Below are 15,345 nucleotides of genomic sequence, written 5' to 3' on the forward strand. Positions count from 1 at the left end.
CATGAGCACGGTTACAAAAGACATTGGTGTTTTCTAACTCTAGCTTTCATGGACATTTGCATTTTTAGCTTGCTTTTGAATCACTGTGTTTTTACATAAAACCACTTGTTTCTTGAAAGGCCTCAAATTTTCATAAATTAAATTTTGTGTGTTCAGAGATTTGCATTTCTAAAGAGTACAGCTCTCTAACGGCTATGGTTATGTTCTTTGAAATGTAAATCTGGGGGGGGAGGTTGCCTGGGAACACTGAAGAGTATCATCTTAACTTCATCGTATCAAACATTGGTTTTAATAGGTAGATCCCTTTAATCCACCACTGACAAACATCAACTAGAGTTCACATTGATCTTAGAGAACTTTGTCTAATGGAAACCAATGTTTTCTCCAATTGCTGAACGAGGCAAAAATGGGTCAAAAAGTTAACACAGTTGCTTTCCTCTACAAGGGGAATATTTGCTGTGTTCATGATGAATCACTCATAAAATTAATCAAAAGAAGGTAAAGCAGCTGTGGAGAGACCATCTTTGGACATGTCATCAGCTTTTGAATTACCGAGCTCTCTTTTCTGTCAAAACTACGTTTGAGGAAGGAAGAGCTTCTGCAGTCATTGGGCGTTCCTCCTCCCTCAGTGAACCAGTGTGGACCTCCCCCCCCCCCCCCCCCCCCAGGGCCTATCATAGACTCTGGTGGTTCCAGAGAGGTGAGTTGGGGCAGGAGCAATCCTCTTATACTCCTGTCTGTACAGTCTCACAGAAAAAATGGCAGCATGAGTTCATAATGGCAACCAGTGTTCCCTCTAAGCGGGCGGGTGTTGTGAGCAAACTTTTTTCACCGTGAGCCAAAAATATCGGGCGCCAGCAAGTTATGAGCCAACTCGCCCGATTCTCCTCTCGCCGCCCTGCCATCTGCCGTACGCCTCTTCCGATCGTGCGCTGTGACGAGAAACGTGTGCGCTGCGATGTAATATTTTGTGCGCCAGCGCACGCCAGCGCAGCTTAGCGGGAACACTGGTTCAAATGGTTTTATTTATTTCCCCAAATTTATTTTTGTTATACGCATTGAAAATATTTGATATTGCGTTTAAATCAAAATCTCAATAAACTTGAAACGAGTGCCCGTGAGATTGTGGGAGGGTTAAATACTCAAAACTTAGAAGTTTTTGCTACGCCAGCTTTCTGGTATCTTTACATACAGTGGCGTACCTAGCATATGTAACACCCGGGACCCATAATTTTTTGGCACCCCCCCTCCCCATCTGTAAGAAAATCATGATTTTTAGTAACAAACCACACGTCACACATGAGTACCTAGGAAAAGGCAGCATCTTACATATTGCAGTGAGCAGTACATCAATACACCCATTGTAAAACTAAACAAGCCAGACCAGCACAGATCAATCCTACACCGTCAATCCTAACAGAAAACCATGTCTTTCGAACACACAGAACACAGAAAACACCTTCGCCTAGTAAGGAATATGTAATCACAAACTAACCCCTCCCTCTTTTACAAAACTGTAGTGTGGATTTTAGCTACGGAGGTAACAGCTCTGATGCTCATAAAATTCTGAGCATCAGAGCTGCTACCACCAAGGCTGGTGCTAAAAACGCTTCACAGTTTTGTAAAAGGGGGGATAAAATAAAAATACATAGACAAAGGTTAAATTGAACCAGCAAGAAGCTGGACTCTGCATACAATGCTTCACAGAAACAGTGACACATGTCTCCTAAAGCAATAAATAAATAGAAATTTTTTTCTACCTTTGTCTTCTGTGGTTTCTCCTTTCCTCATCTTCTTGTAACTCTCTTCCTTCCATCCACTGTCTGCCGTCTCTCTTCCCCTATATGGCATCTTCTCTCCTTCTATGCCCCTTCCAGAAACTGTATGCCTCCCCCTTCCATCTCTCCTTTCACCCCATTGGTCTGGCATCTCTCTCCTCGCCTTCCCTCTCCCACACCTCTCCTCATAGTCTGGTATCTCCCCTTCCCTGATTCTCTGGCATCTCTCTCCTTTCCTTTTCTTCCATCTTTCGCTCCCCCTCCATGCTCTCACATCTCCCCCTTCCTTTTCCCTTAGACTGGCATACCTTCCTCCTACGCTCCAAGCCCTGGCATCTCCTTTAATTCCCTCCCTCATCTTCCTTCTCCCTCCAGCTGGGTACCGCAACACTCTTCCCTGCAGCTCTGCACTTCCCCACAATTGCCATGCTTCGGTTCCTCTTCTTCCTTCCTTCCTCCCCCCCCCCCCCCGCGGGACCCTGCGGCACCATCAACTCTTACTCCCTCTAATGTCGGCCCTGCAGCTCCAGACTTCCTCGCACCTTCTCCCCTCCCCCTTTGGATCGCTATTATTTTAAATGTTATAGCCGCGGAGCTGTATCCATCAGTGGAGATGTCTAACCTCGGCCTGCCCCGGAACTCTTACTGCAGCAGACGCCCGTCTAGGCAGGAACAGGAAGTCACTGTTGCAGTAAGAGTTCCGGGGCAGGCCGAGGTTAGACATCTCCACTGATGGATACAGCTCCGCGGCTATAACATTTAAAATAATAGCGATCCAAAGGGGGAGGGGAGAAGGTGCGAGGAAGTCTGGAGCTGCAGGGCCGACATTAGAGGGAGTAAGAGTTGATGGTGCCGCAGGGTCCCGCGGGGGGGGGGGAGGAAGGAAGGAAGAAGAGGAACCGAAGCATGGCAATTGTGGGGAAGTGCAATCCCCCCAATGCGTCCCCTTACCTTACCGACGCGTGTGTGCGCTGTGAAGAGAAACTTTGCGCTGCGATGTAATATTTTGTGCGCGAACGCAGGCCAGCGCAGCTTAGCGGGAACAGTGAGATGGCAGAAAACAACCAATGGGACCTTTATTATAAATCATAAAAACACAAGCACAACTATAAATAAATGTCCATCAAGGTACACAGAAGTATACTTAAAAGACTGTCCAAACTGTGAATAAAATTCTAAGAATGACGCTTAGGAAAGGACTCTGAGATTGTCCCAACTAGGATCCCAGTACGCCATCCATAGATGCCTTCCTCAGGGGACGTATGGACACTGAGGCTGTAGCTCTAACCACTATACCATGTATGTTAAGAATGAGATCCAAATGGCAATGCGTAATACTATTTCACACTACATTTTTTAATTCAAAGTCACGGTGGTATAACATGCAAAAGGTCTGAATCCTGATGAATTATGCAAGGTGTCTGAAAGACAAGATGGAGAAATTAGTTGGAATGGATGAGGAAGGTATGGCTGATTAATTTATGAATAATATGGAAAATGATGGATAGTTGAGTTTTGAGGAAGTGATTGAGAAAGAAGTAAAATCTGTGGTAAGTTGATTATCACTAACTAGATCAGTATTTGAACGTTGTTCTTCAGCGCTTGTGAAGTTCGTGGTGAATGAAGGGGGTATCAGTAGTGACAAAAATTGTCAATAAATCTCTCCAAACTGGAATTGTCCCAGAGAGTTCGTAAAACTGCAACTGTGAAACCGTTTCTAAGGAGACAAAATTTAGATCCTGGGAATTTAGGAAGCTATAGGCCAATTTCAATAATGCCAGCTGTTACTACAATTATTGAGCGGGTGGCGTTAGATGCCTTGGAAGAGTTTGTGGAAAAGAAGAATTGGTTAGATAAACATAAATACCTGTAGTGCATTACATTACATTGGTGTCTTCTATCCCGCCAATACCTTTCAGTTCTAGGCGGTTTTGAACAAGAGTTGGCCTGGGCATTTCCAGGAAGAATACATGGTTAATAGATGTAGTATGTGTCGGGATCTAGGGCACTTTAGATGTGCTTTGGGGGGGGGGGGTAGATATGGGTAAGACATTTTGTATGGTTTCCTTAGATATGTCAGCAGCTTTTGACACAGTGGATGTGAGAATCCTGTTATATAAATTGCAGATGGGAGGAGGGGGATGTAATGCTGAGATGGTTTCATTCATTGTTGAATGATTGTAAATTTGTGGTAAAGAGTGGAGGAAGGTTATCTTCAGTAATGTCGGTGAGAAAAGGAGTGCCACATGGGGGCTGCTATGTCAGCCTTTCTATTCAACATCGACATATGTAGCATCGTTAGGGCACTTGTTAGAGGATTTAGAGGTATATTTACACATATACGCAGATGATATACAATTCTTTTTCCCAGTGCACACAGGGGTTGACTGGTCAAAAAATAGACTGTTTGGTAAAGATTGAGAACCGGATGCATGTAAATAAATAGTTGAATTTGAAAAAAAAAACAAAAAACAAACAAACCCTGAAGTTAGGTTCATCGGAAAGGACCAATTGTTGCTGCATGTACAGGAAGTGCGGTTGAGTGAGATTAAATTTTCAATATTGCCCTATATGAGGCTGTTGGGGGTTTATTTAGGTACTCGACTTACCACGCAGAAACATATATTACAGGTCATCAAGGGAGCATCCTTTCAATTGTTGATTCTTTCTAGAGTAAAACCAATGCTGTCAGCATCTGACTTTTGGACAGTGATGCAGAGCCTAGCAATTTCTTTTTTTTTTTTGTAAATCTTTATTGACATTTCAAACTTTTATAATGTATACAATTGAAAGAATCAGAAAAACTATATGAAAATACATTATTATCATCACAATTATTACCTTAGACAATTTTCCGCCCCTTCTTATCCTTGTTATAAACAATAATATGATATTATATATTATACTATCTATATAATTATACTCTTCCAATAAATATTTCTAAATTAGATGTTTGCAATACATTGTTCTTAGGTATTGCTAAGGCTAAGGCTTTGCAAATAATTCAAATTATGGCAGCTAGAACGACGGAGGCATCACACTATGAACAGATTTCTCCTATGTAAAATTTTTTTTTTTTTTTTGCATTGGTTACTAGTCATTTTATCAAATTGAATATAAAATTTGGACAATTATACGCCAAGAGCTCCTTTTACTAAGGTGCGCTAGCGTTTTTAGCACACGCAGGAAATTACCGTGCGCTACGCCACGCGCTGTGCTTCTAGAACTAACGCCAGCTCAATGCTGGCGTTAAGGTCTAGCGCGTGCGGCAATGTAACGCACGCTATTCTGCGTGTTAGAGCCCTAGCGCACCTTAGTAAAAGGAGCCCCCAAGGGGTTTATGGTGAAGCACCCTGGTATTTGGCTCAAACTTTGAAGAAGTATTTACCAAGTCAGTCTTGCGATCACAGTCAGCAAAGAGACTATCCATTCAATCAGTGAATGAGACACGCTACGTGAAAACATGGTCCATAGCTCTTTCAGTGTCTGGTCTACGGTTGTGGAACGCTTCACCAGGGTCTTTAAGATTATGTAACAATGGGAAAACACTGTGGAAGAGCCATTTGTTTGTCAAAACATTTCACTAGAATAAGTAGCTCTTGTAGCAGATTTCCTGAATTGTATATTCAATTATTTTTTTTTATTGCTCAAAGGATGTTCTGGTAGCTAATAGTTTTGTAATGTTTGAAATGTGCTGATGATATTTTGATATCTTGGGATGTTTTCTTATAATCCGTTTAGGTCTAAGTGGAATAGAATTTTTTTAACTAAATAAACATGGACCACAGGCTTGAACCTCCTAATGTTCCCCCTGAGGGTCTCATCTCCTCTACCCCAGGGAAAGTGAATGCTCAAAGCATTCTTTGGGACTGCCTGGTTTTCCTTCTCCCCAATATCAATATATAGTCTTAGATGTTTCTGTGGTTCTACCTGATACTTTGACCTGCATAATATATGCAATTGTGAGGGTCATTTGTTATCCTGCGTTCTGAATAACAAAACATGTTGCTTCCGTTACAGTTCTTGAAAACAATGGGCATAAAATTCTTGGTTGAATCATTAGTGAAGCATAAACAACTGGAAATACAATATTTAGGATTACAGAGAGCTGGTTTGTTTACATAAAAATTATTTGATAACAATTAAAACTACAAAAGTACCAAAAATAAAGTGAATATAATTTTTCTTTACTTTTCTCTAATATATGCATCTTTCCCCCTTTGCAATTAAGTATCTACGTTTGATTAATGCAGTATATTAAAGTTATCAGCAACATTAAACTGACCACAGGGTGGCACTCTGACTCTACTTAGCATGGCAAGAAACATCTCAAATAACTTGGAAAAAAAAATTGGAGAGAGACAGGTCACATAAAATGTAAGGGCATTATTTATGAATTATTGTATACCATAAATAAAAATGATTTTCTGAAAGGTGATATAACATGCTAACATTTTTATTTCTTCTGTGCTCAACAGTTGGTTAATGTTTCTGAAATTAAGTTTGATCTCTGTCTCAGGTACCTTTGATCCTATTCTCTTCCTTCCTGACTGTGCAACCCAGCCTTGTCATTTTTTTTTTTAAAGTAATGTCATTATCATAATCATTGTAATAATATTAATATTATATGATTGATTTACAATTTTAATAAATATTTATATTTCCAATACTGGGCAGACTGGATGAACCATTCGGGTCTTTAACTGCCGTCATTTACTACATTACTTTATTATTATGTGTCATGTTAGTCCATTACTATGATTCAATTTGCTCTCCTAAGTTCACCTCACTGTCCCCCCTCCTTTACTAATACATAGTGTGCAGCGGTAACTGTTCCGACGCTCATAGAATTTCTTTGAGCATTGGTGCAGTTACCGGCACTAAAACCTGCGCTACCCGTTAGTAAAGGAGGGTGTGTGTTTATGTTTATATGTGATGATTTTTTTCAATTGTTATGTTGTTGATACAATTGTAAGTTTTATGTCCAGTTGTACTTGCCGTACACCACCTTGAATAAATCTCTACATAAACTCCCCCCCCCCCCTTTTTCGGGTAAAGGGCAAAGGTTCAGAGAGGCCATGTTTAGGCTATTTCTTCTTACATAGTGAAATATGGTGGAGGATTCCCAGAGAAATTTCCGCTCAGTGTATTATGAAAAAGTTGGCTTCCGAGGAGTGGAAGAGAAAGTCCTTGGAGGTCCTGCTGAAAGATGTTTGTCCCCCTGAAGGAAGGCATCTAAGGATGCCAAAACTGGGATCCTAGTTGGGACCTTGTTATCTTCAAGCACTGTGGCTTTGTTATTGAAAATTGTAATAAATAGTCCCGTTGGTTGAACTCTTGGACATTTCACTTGCCTTTTTTTTTTTTTTTTTTTTTGCTTGGTTGACATATATTTAAGCAAGAACTCTTCACTTTCTGTGTTTGATTTTTTTATGAAATATACACCACAAGGAGGAGGTGCTCCAAGAATCACAAGTGTGTTTTCAATGCACTCACGATAGTCATCACGTGGTAGAAGTGTTGAGTCACTGTTTGTTAGGATTGCAGTCGGTTCCTTGACAACCTTGTTTCCTGTGTCCACTAACTAAGGTTTGTCAGCTTTCGGTCTCAGAAGTTTCATAAGAACGGAGCCAAACTCTCTCATCTTCAGAAAAAAGCTGAAAGCCTACTTATTTGACAAATTCCTTGCAACTTAGTCTTCACCCTCCCACTTTGACAATGCAGCATCCTACATGCGGTAACATAAGAACATAGGAACCTAAGAATTGCCGCTGCTGGGTTAGACCAATGGTTCATCGTGCCCAGCAGTCCGCTCCCACGGCAGCCCTTAGGTCAAAGACCAGTGCCCTAACTAAGTCTAGCCCTATTTGCATACGTTCCGGTTCAGCAGGAACTTGTCTAACTTTGTCTTGAATCCCTGGAGGGTGTTTTCCCCTCTTTGAACACCCTGGAGGGTGTTTTCCCCTATAACAGCCTCTGGAAGAGCGTTCCAGCTTCCCACCACTCTCTGGGTGAAGAAGAACTTCCTTACGTTTGTACGGCATCTATCCCCTTTTAACTTTAGAGAGTGCCCTCTCGTTCTCCCTACCTTGGAGAGGGTGAACAACCTGTCTTTGCCTACTAAGCCACCCTACATAGGAATTTCCAACACAGGATTTGATCTAATGATTTTGTGCCATTTTGGGCTCATACCATACCATGAGCTGATGCACGCAAATGAAAAATATAAGAACACCTGATTTTGGTAGGACCAAAGGTCCACAAAATTTTTATTGTACATCCAAAGGTGGTCAGTCCCTACTCACATGTACCTGATAGATTCCATGTTACCTACCCCCAGTGCAAAGCAATGGCTTCCCTCCCCACCCCCTCCCGAAAAAAAAATCTACCTTAATAATGGTTTATGGACTTTTCCTTCAGGAACTGGTCTGATTCTTTTTTAATCTCAGCTATGCTAACTGCTTTTACCACTTCCTCCAGCATTGAAGTCCTGAGCTTAAATTGTGTACTGAGCAAAAAACAATTTGATTTAAAAGTACTGTTTAGCAACTTCAAAGCATGTCTTCTAGTCTTTGTAATAATTCCTAGTTTTTTGTTTAGTTTTTGGCTGCCACTAGAGGTTCAGCAGAGGATTCAATGTATTGTCCATGATGTTCGATAGACCTTTTTCCTGGATGACTCCTCCTAATATGGACCCTAACTCTGTGTAATATACTGGTTGATATTAAATTTCCTATGCTGCTTAGCACTTTAGATGCAGTCTTAAAATCTCACAAAGTCCTCCTTCAATTTCTCAGAACCTGCATTTGATTTAACAACCTTGAATAATTTTGTATCATCTGTAAATTTCATCTCCTCACCAGCGTCCATTTCCAGATCATTTATAAATGTTAACAACTACAACCCCCCCCCCCCCCAAAAAAAAAAAATCAATTCCAGTAGAGATCCTTGGGGCACATTTCAACACTCAGATCTCTGGGGTATTCCTTTGTTCATCTTTCTCTATCAAAGAAATTGACCATTTAACTCAGGGATCTCAAAGTCCCTCCTTGAGGGCCGCAATCCAGTCGGGTTTTCAGGATTTCCCCAATGAATATGCATTGAAAGCAGTACATGCACATAGATCTCATGCATATTCATTGGGGAAATCCTGAAAACCCAACTGGATTGCGGCCCTCGAGGAGGGACTTTGAGACCCCTGATTTAACTCTACTGTATTTGCCTTTTATCCAGTTTCCAATCCCTAGAAGGTGGAATGGTGCTTACCTCAGCTGATGGGGTTTTTTTTTGTGTTTTTTTTTAAACTACCTCAAATGCACAATGTTTTAGTTTTGCAGAAGGCTCTTCAATCATTTCTCTAGAGATATCCTGATTTCTAAGTGGTGCCGCTTGCAAGTAGCAAAAATCACCATTCGTTATGTGCACGTAGAACTATTTACACGTGCAAATTTCCTGGCGATGCTTCTCTCTAACATATTTTTTCTGAAATGGAAATTTCCATTCTCCGTGTCAGTATCTATACTTGCTTCTTTGACAGCAAGAAAAAATTCTTGTGGTATTAAGATAGCTAGATCAAACAATCAAAGTAGCACTCTTTTCAAACTGGCCCTCCTTATCTTCAGTCAAAATAAAATCGAAGCAAAACTGTATTCCAACTGCTGAGGAGTTGGCTAAATTTGTTAACAGCAATATTACTCTCATTAGGGATACCTTTCCTACTATCAATCTTGATGACTTCTTTTTAGGCTCTAATGGGTTAACATTAACCTTTGTGGACTGTTTTTGGAATGTCTTTGACCTTGTATTGGAATCTCAGGTTTTAAAATTATGTGAAAAATTGAAGAGTTACAGTTGCACTTTGGATCCTTTTCCCTCCTATCTCTATAGGGATATCACCCCACAGGCTATTACTTGGCTGACTTTACTATTAAACCATTTTCTTAGTAGTGGTCATTTCTCACTGAATATGGGCAACATAATTTTAACGTCTTTGTTGAAAAGTGCTGATTTGGACCCTTCAGTTCCTTCTCTAAACCTAATCTAATCTAAACCTTAGGTTTGTATACCGCATCATCTCTACATTCGTAAAGCTCGACACGGTTAACAAGAGTTAGGGTAGAAAGGAACTCCAGTGGAGGGAAGAGGCAAAATGAAGAGAAAATTTAGAGGACTAGAATAACCAGAGAGGGAGGAGGAGTTACATTTTTGAGAATAACCAGGTTTTCAGATGTTTACGGAAGAGTTGGAGGGAGCTCAGATTCCTAAGAGGGGAGGTAAGGTTGTTCCAGAGCTGAGTGATTCTGAAAGGGAGGGAAGAACCTAGTTTTCCTACAAGTGAAACGCCTTTTAGAGAGGGAAAGGAAAGTTTCAGTTTTTGGGTGGATCTGGCAGAATTGGGGTTAGAGGAGTTCCAAGAAAGAGGAATGAAGGGAGGGAGGATACCGTGTAGGATCTTGAAAGTGAGGCAGGAATATACCTTTAATGACGGAATCAATTATTTCTAGTCAACTTTCCAACTATTTAGAGAAATTTTCTATCCTATTTCCATTTCAACATGGGTTTAGACCAAATTTCAGCACAGAAACTCATAATGTCATTAATTGCAGAGATCCAAAATTTACAGATGCAAAATAAATATGCAGTGTTGTTACAATTTGATCTGTCGGCTGAATTCGATTTGATTCATCATGATATTTTGATTCGTATGTTAGCCGATGAAGGTTTAAATTATATGGTTTTGGATTGGTTTAGCAAATTTCTTTCACAACGTTCCTATGTGGTATGTCTAGAGGTTGAGGTTTCATCTTCATGGACACCCAATTGTGGGGTGCCGCAAGGTTCCCCCGTGTCACCAATTTTGTCTAACATGACCTCATTGAAAAACTTTTGTCTTTCATCTTCAGAGACTATATTTACTTATGCAGATGACATTTTTATTCTACTAGAATTTAGTCATGATCTTAGTGATTTGGCTTTGGGCATAGACAGTTGCATCTCCAAATTGCAGATGTGGGTGACTTCCATCCAAATGAAACTGAATGCTTCAAAAACCAAATTGCTTTGGATCGGGCCTAGATTAGAAAATCTCCTTGCTAATGTTGAATTGAATTTTTTAAAATTTTCTATACCATTCTCCCAGGAGAGCTCAGGACAATTTACATAAGTTTATTCAGATATTCGAGCATTTTCCCTGTCTGTCCTGGCAGGCTTACAATCTATCTAATGTACCTGGGGCAGTGGGGGGATTAAGTGACTTGCCCAGGGTCACAAGGCATAGCGTGGTATCTTATTACACCTAGATTTTTCTTCTAGAATCTTGGGTATGATTAACTTCCCAATGCTCAACCTTAATGGCATGCAAATTATAAGTGCCCTGGTAGCGTTGAGCATTGGTAAGGTTAGGGGGAGGAATGAGCCTGCTGCATGCACACAAGAGCTGTGTGGTAAGCACAGCTCTTGTGCCCATGCGCCCGGTAAACCCAAAGGCGAGGCACACATTGGGGCCTGTTTTCTGCACCTTTAAATATAAGCATTCTGATTTTATTCACTTGGAAGGCTTACATTTATGCTGGAAACAGATGCCAAGGTGTGCTTTCACTTTCGGGTTTGCTTTGACTTTGCGCACATTTACCTCACTGCTACTGCCGGCGTGGGCATTCTTAGCGTCTCCTAAATAGGAGCTGGTAGTGCCCCCCGTACATTTTTTTTTTTTTCAGACTATGTGCAGTAATGGGAATATTAGTGCACGACCTGAAAGAGGAGTAATGGAAATTGCCCGATTTCCTGGGCAGTGGTGTAGCGAGGGTGAGAGGCACCCGGCGCCGTGGCACTCCTCCCCGCCCTCTTCTCTGCCTCCCCACCCCTCCTGCCACACCCCTTTCCTTTTCCCATACCTCTTTCACATTCCCAGTGCGGGCAGCAGCCACAACTCGCGCCAACGTCGGCTCTTCCTCTGATGGCACTTCATAGGCGCGGTTGGGGGGACGGAGCGGGGAAGATGTGGGTGGGCAGAGAGGAGGATGGGTGCCAGTGCCCCCAACAAAGACAGCATCTGGGGTGGACAGCCCCTTCCTCCTTACTTTGCCATTGTTCTGGGTGCACTAGAAGTGGGTTTAGCATTTGGGAAAGGCCATTTATGAGTGCACTTTAGTAGACATTTTCCTAAATATAGCAACTGCAAATGATGCAGGCTGGGGCTGAGAGTATCAATCTTTATGTACCTCTAGTGCTAGGTACAAACAAACTCACTCGCACACCTGGACCAGATATAATTATGATACTTATCGTTTTATTATTTGCAGGTGACTGGTCAGGCAAGGTAGATAATCATAGCAATCAGGGGCAGCTGTTGGCAATCAAAGAATGAATCAGACGGCAATCAAAGAGCACAAAAACAGAGGAGACCCATGATCTGCGCAGCTCGGGGGGAACTGCTTGGAGCAGTGGAGGTTTACAAACACAGGCCCTGAAATCCCCAAGACTCGATGCAGGTCCCAAACACAAAATGGGCCCAACAGTAAGAGTGTACAGGCTGCCCACAAAAACACTCCTTGATTTTAAATGGTTACAAAACCAAAATTTATTGGAATATTCTTTCACCTTTGAGGCTGCAGTTTCATCAACTCATAAAGTTTCATATGGTATCTGTTGATTACATCCACTCGATGTGCACCCCCCACCTGTTACTCTTCGAGCTCAGACCAGACTCTCCGAAGCATATCCGGCGTGATCACGTTCATAGCTTCAGTGATGTGTTCCTGCAAATCACCCATAGTTGCGGATAGTGGAGGTACGTACACTCTATCTTTCACGTATCCCCCAAAGGAAAAAGCCACAAACAGTAATGTCCAGTGATCACGGGGGCCACTTGAGGAACACCTGGTCATTTTGTCGCGTTGCATTGTCTGAAGGTTGTAACTTCTGCACCAATTGCAACTTATAAGGGTAAACGTGCAAGCAAACGTGTAAGATCTTATTTATAAACATATTCGAATAAGTTTTAATTTTGTAACCATTTAAAATCAAGGAGTGTTTTTGTAGGCACCAGAAGACGTATGAGGAGAGACTGGAAGCCCTGAATATGTATACCCTAGAGGAAAGGAGAGACTGGGGAGATATGATTCAGACGTTCAAATACTTGAAGGGTATTAACGTAGAACAAAATCTTTTCCAGAGAAAGGAAAATGGTAAAACCAGAGGACATAATTTGAGGTTGAGGGGTGGTAGATTCAGGGGCAATGTTAGGAAATTCTACTTTACGGAGAGGGTAGTGGATGCCTGGAATGCGCTCCCGAGAGAGGTGGTGGAGAGTAAAACGGTGACTGAGTTCAAAGAAGCATGGGATGAACACAAAGGATCTAGAATCAGAAAATAAGATTAAATATTGAACTAAGGCCAGTATTGGGCAGACTTGAACGGTTTGTGTCTGTATATGGCCGTTTGGTGGAGGTTGGGCTGGGGAGGGCTTCAATGGCTGGGAGGGTGTAGATGGACTGGAGTAAGTCTTAACAGAGATTTCAGCATTTGGAACCCAAGCACAGTACCGGGTAAAGCTTTGGATTCTTGCCCAGGAATAGCTAAGAAAAAAAAAATTTAAATTGAATCAGGTTGGGCAGACTGGATGGACCATTCGGGTCTTTATCTGCCGTCATCTACTATGTTACTATGTTACTATGTATATGTTACATTGTACTCTCTGTATTCAGTTGGCACTGATCGCTGAAACATATTTACTACTGGTGCGGAAGTTGGAAGTGCTTTTCCCATGAGAGAAAAGATGGAGATGTTTGGTCTAACAGTGTCTGTTCTATCCAATACTAATAAGAAAACTGGGCAAGAAGGAAGAGATTAAAATAAAATAAAATAAAAAATCAGGGCTAAACATTAGCTTAGCCCCCCCCCCCCTCAGCCTGACTTTCATTAAAATAACCATGATTTTTCTGTCTTGCATCAGTACAGCATCCCAAAACACACCGCTGCGTCAAGGTATATCTAGTTTCAAGGACTGTCCCAAGGCAGAAACGAGCCCTGTGCAAAACACCCTCTAGAGCTCCTATCCAGCCCGTTCTGGGCTTGATGGACCTTTGGTCTGACCCAGTAAAGCTATTCTTATTTATTTTGAAAATTTGTATACCGTTTAAACCTAAACGGTTTGCATATCGTTGCATACATCATTTAGTAAGACAAAAAAACCCAAACATTAACATATAATCATCAGAAAATCATGTAAAGTGCCCATCAAAAGAACAATCACAAAGATCAGTTCCTAGAAAAATGCATGAACAAGTGACCACGTTTTTAATAGTTTTCTGAAATTACCCTTGTCATAACATTTTCGTAATTGATCGACAAGTGAGTTCCACAATTTGACCCCCGCGCAGCAAAAAAGCTATTTTACTGGTCTCAGCATATTTTGGATTAGCATTTGTTTTTTAATAAGGCTGAGTTCTCAGAACGCAGAGACCTAGATGATAAATAATAATAATAATTTTATTCTTATATACTCAAGTATATCCTTTCCCACGTTTAGAAGAAAGTCAACGTGGTGAAAATCGTTTGGACTGTTTGGATTCAGTTCCCACCTGGAGGACAGTGAATCGAAGAGATAAGTGTTTGGTGATTTTCTGGACTGCATATTAACAGTTGTTCAGATATTGTCTTATAATGGAGTTTTTGACCAGGGATGTTTTTTCCTATGCTGCTTGAAGTTGAATACGGCAGACATAGAGGTCCTCCAGGTGAATTTTCCTTTCCCTGGAAGAAACTGAGGTCTTTTCTCCATTTATAAAAACATATCTATCTCGTGCTTCACTCCTCTGTAGTAGTGGGTACATGTTGGAATATTTTTTGTGATTATTTATTCTTATATACTGCCATACCGAAAAAGTTCTAGGCGGTTCACAACAAGGTGAGCTAATACATGGGATACAGATAAAATACAAATTAGAATAATGGACTTAAAAAACATATAAAGACAGAAAGCATTTACAATATAATGCAGAAAATACCGGCATGGCAGGAAAAGAAGTAATACATAGAACAGATAAAATGCATCAAGTTGAATATAAGGAACTTGATTGAAAAAAAATGAAGCAGAATGCATTAAGATACCAGCCTATCAAAGAGTTGAATCTTTAACAATTTTCTAAAATCAAGCTAGGAAGAGACCTCGAACATCATTTTTCCAAGCCATACATTCAATTTAGCGGCTTGAAATGAGAGGGTTCTCTCAAGGAACTTCTTATAACGACAGGATTTTATGGAGGGATCTGAAAACAAGTGCGCTCGACGTGTGGCCTTTTTGGTGGGACTCAAAGAAAAATGAGACACAAGATAACCTGGTAACAAACCCGAAACTGATTTATAACACATGCAAGAAAATTTGAACAGAATTCTCGACTCCTATCGGCAACCAATGGCGTTTCAAATAAAAAGGAGTGACAACTTCCTTTTAGACAATTCAGGTTAGGTTCCATACAAGAACTGATGGCACATCATTATTGCTTTAGACTGAGATCTAAAAACAACAGGCAGCCAGTGCAATGGTTGGCGATAGGGCGAGATGTGA

Source organism: Geotrypetes seraphini, chromosome 6, assembly GCF_902459505.1.
Source record: "Geotrypetes seraphini chromosome 6, aGeoSer1.1, whole genome shotgun sequence".
NCBI classification, from domain to species: Eukaryota; Metazoa; Chordata; class Amphibia; order Gymnophiona; family Dermophiidae; genus Geotrypetes; species Geotrypetes seraphini.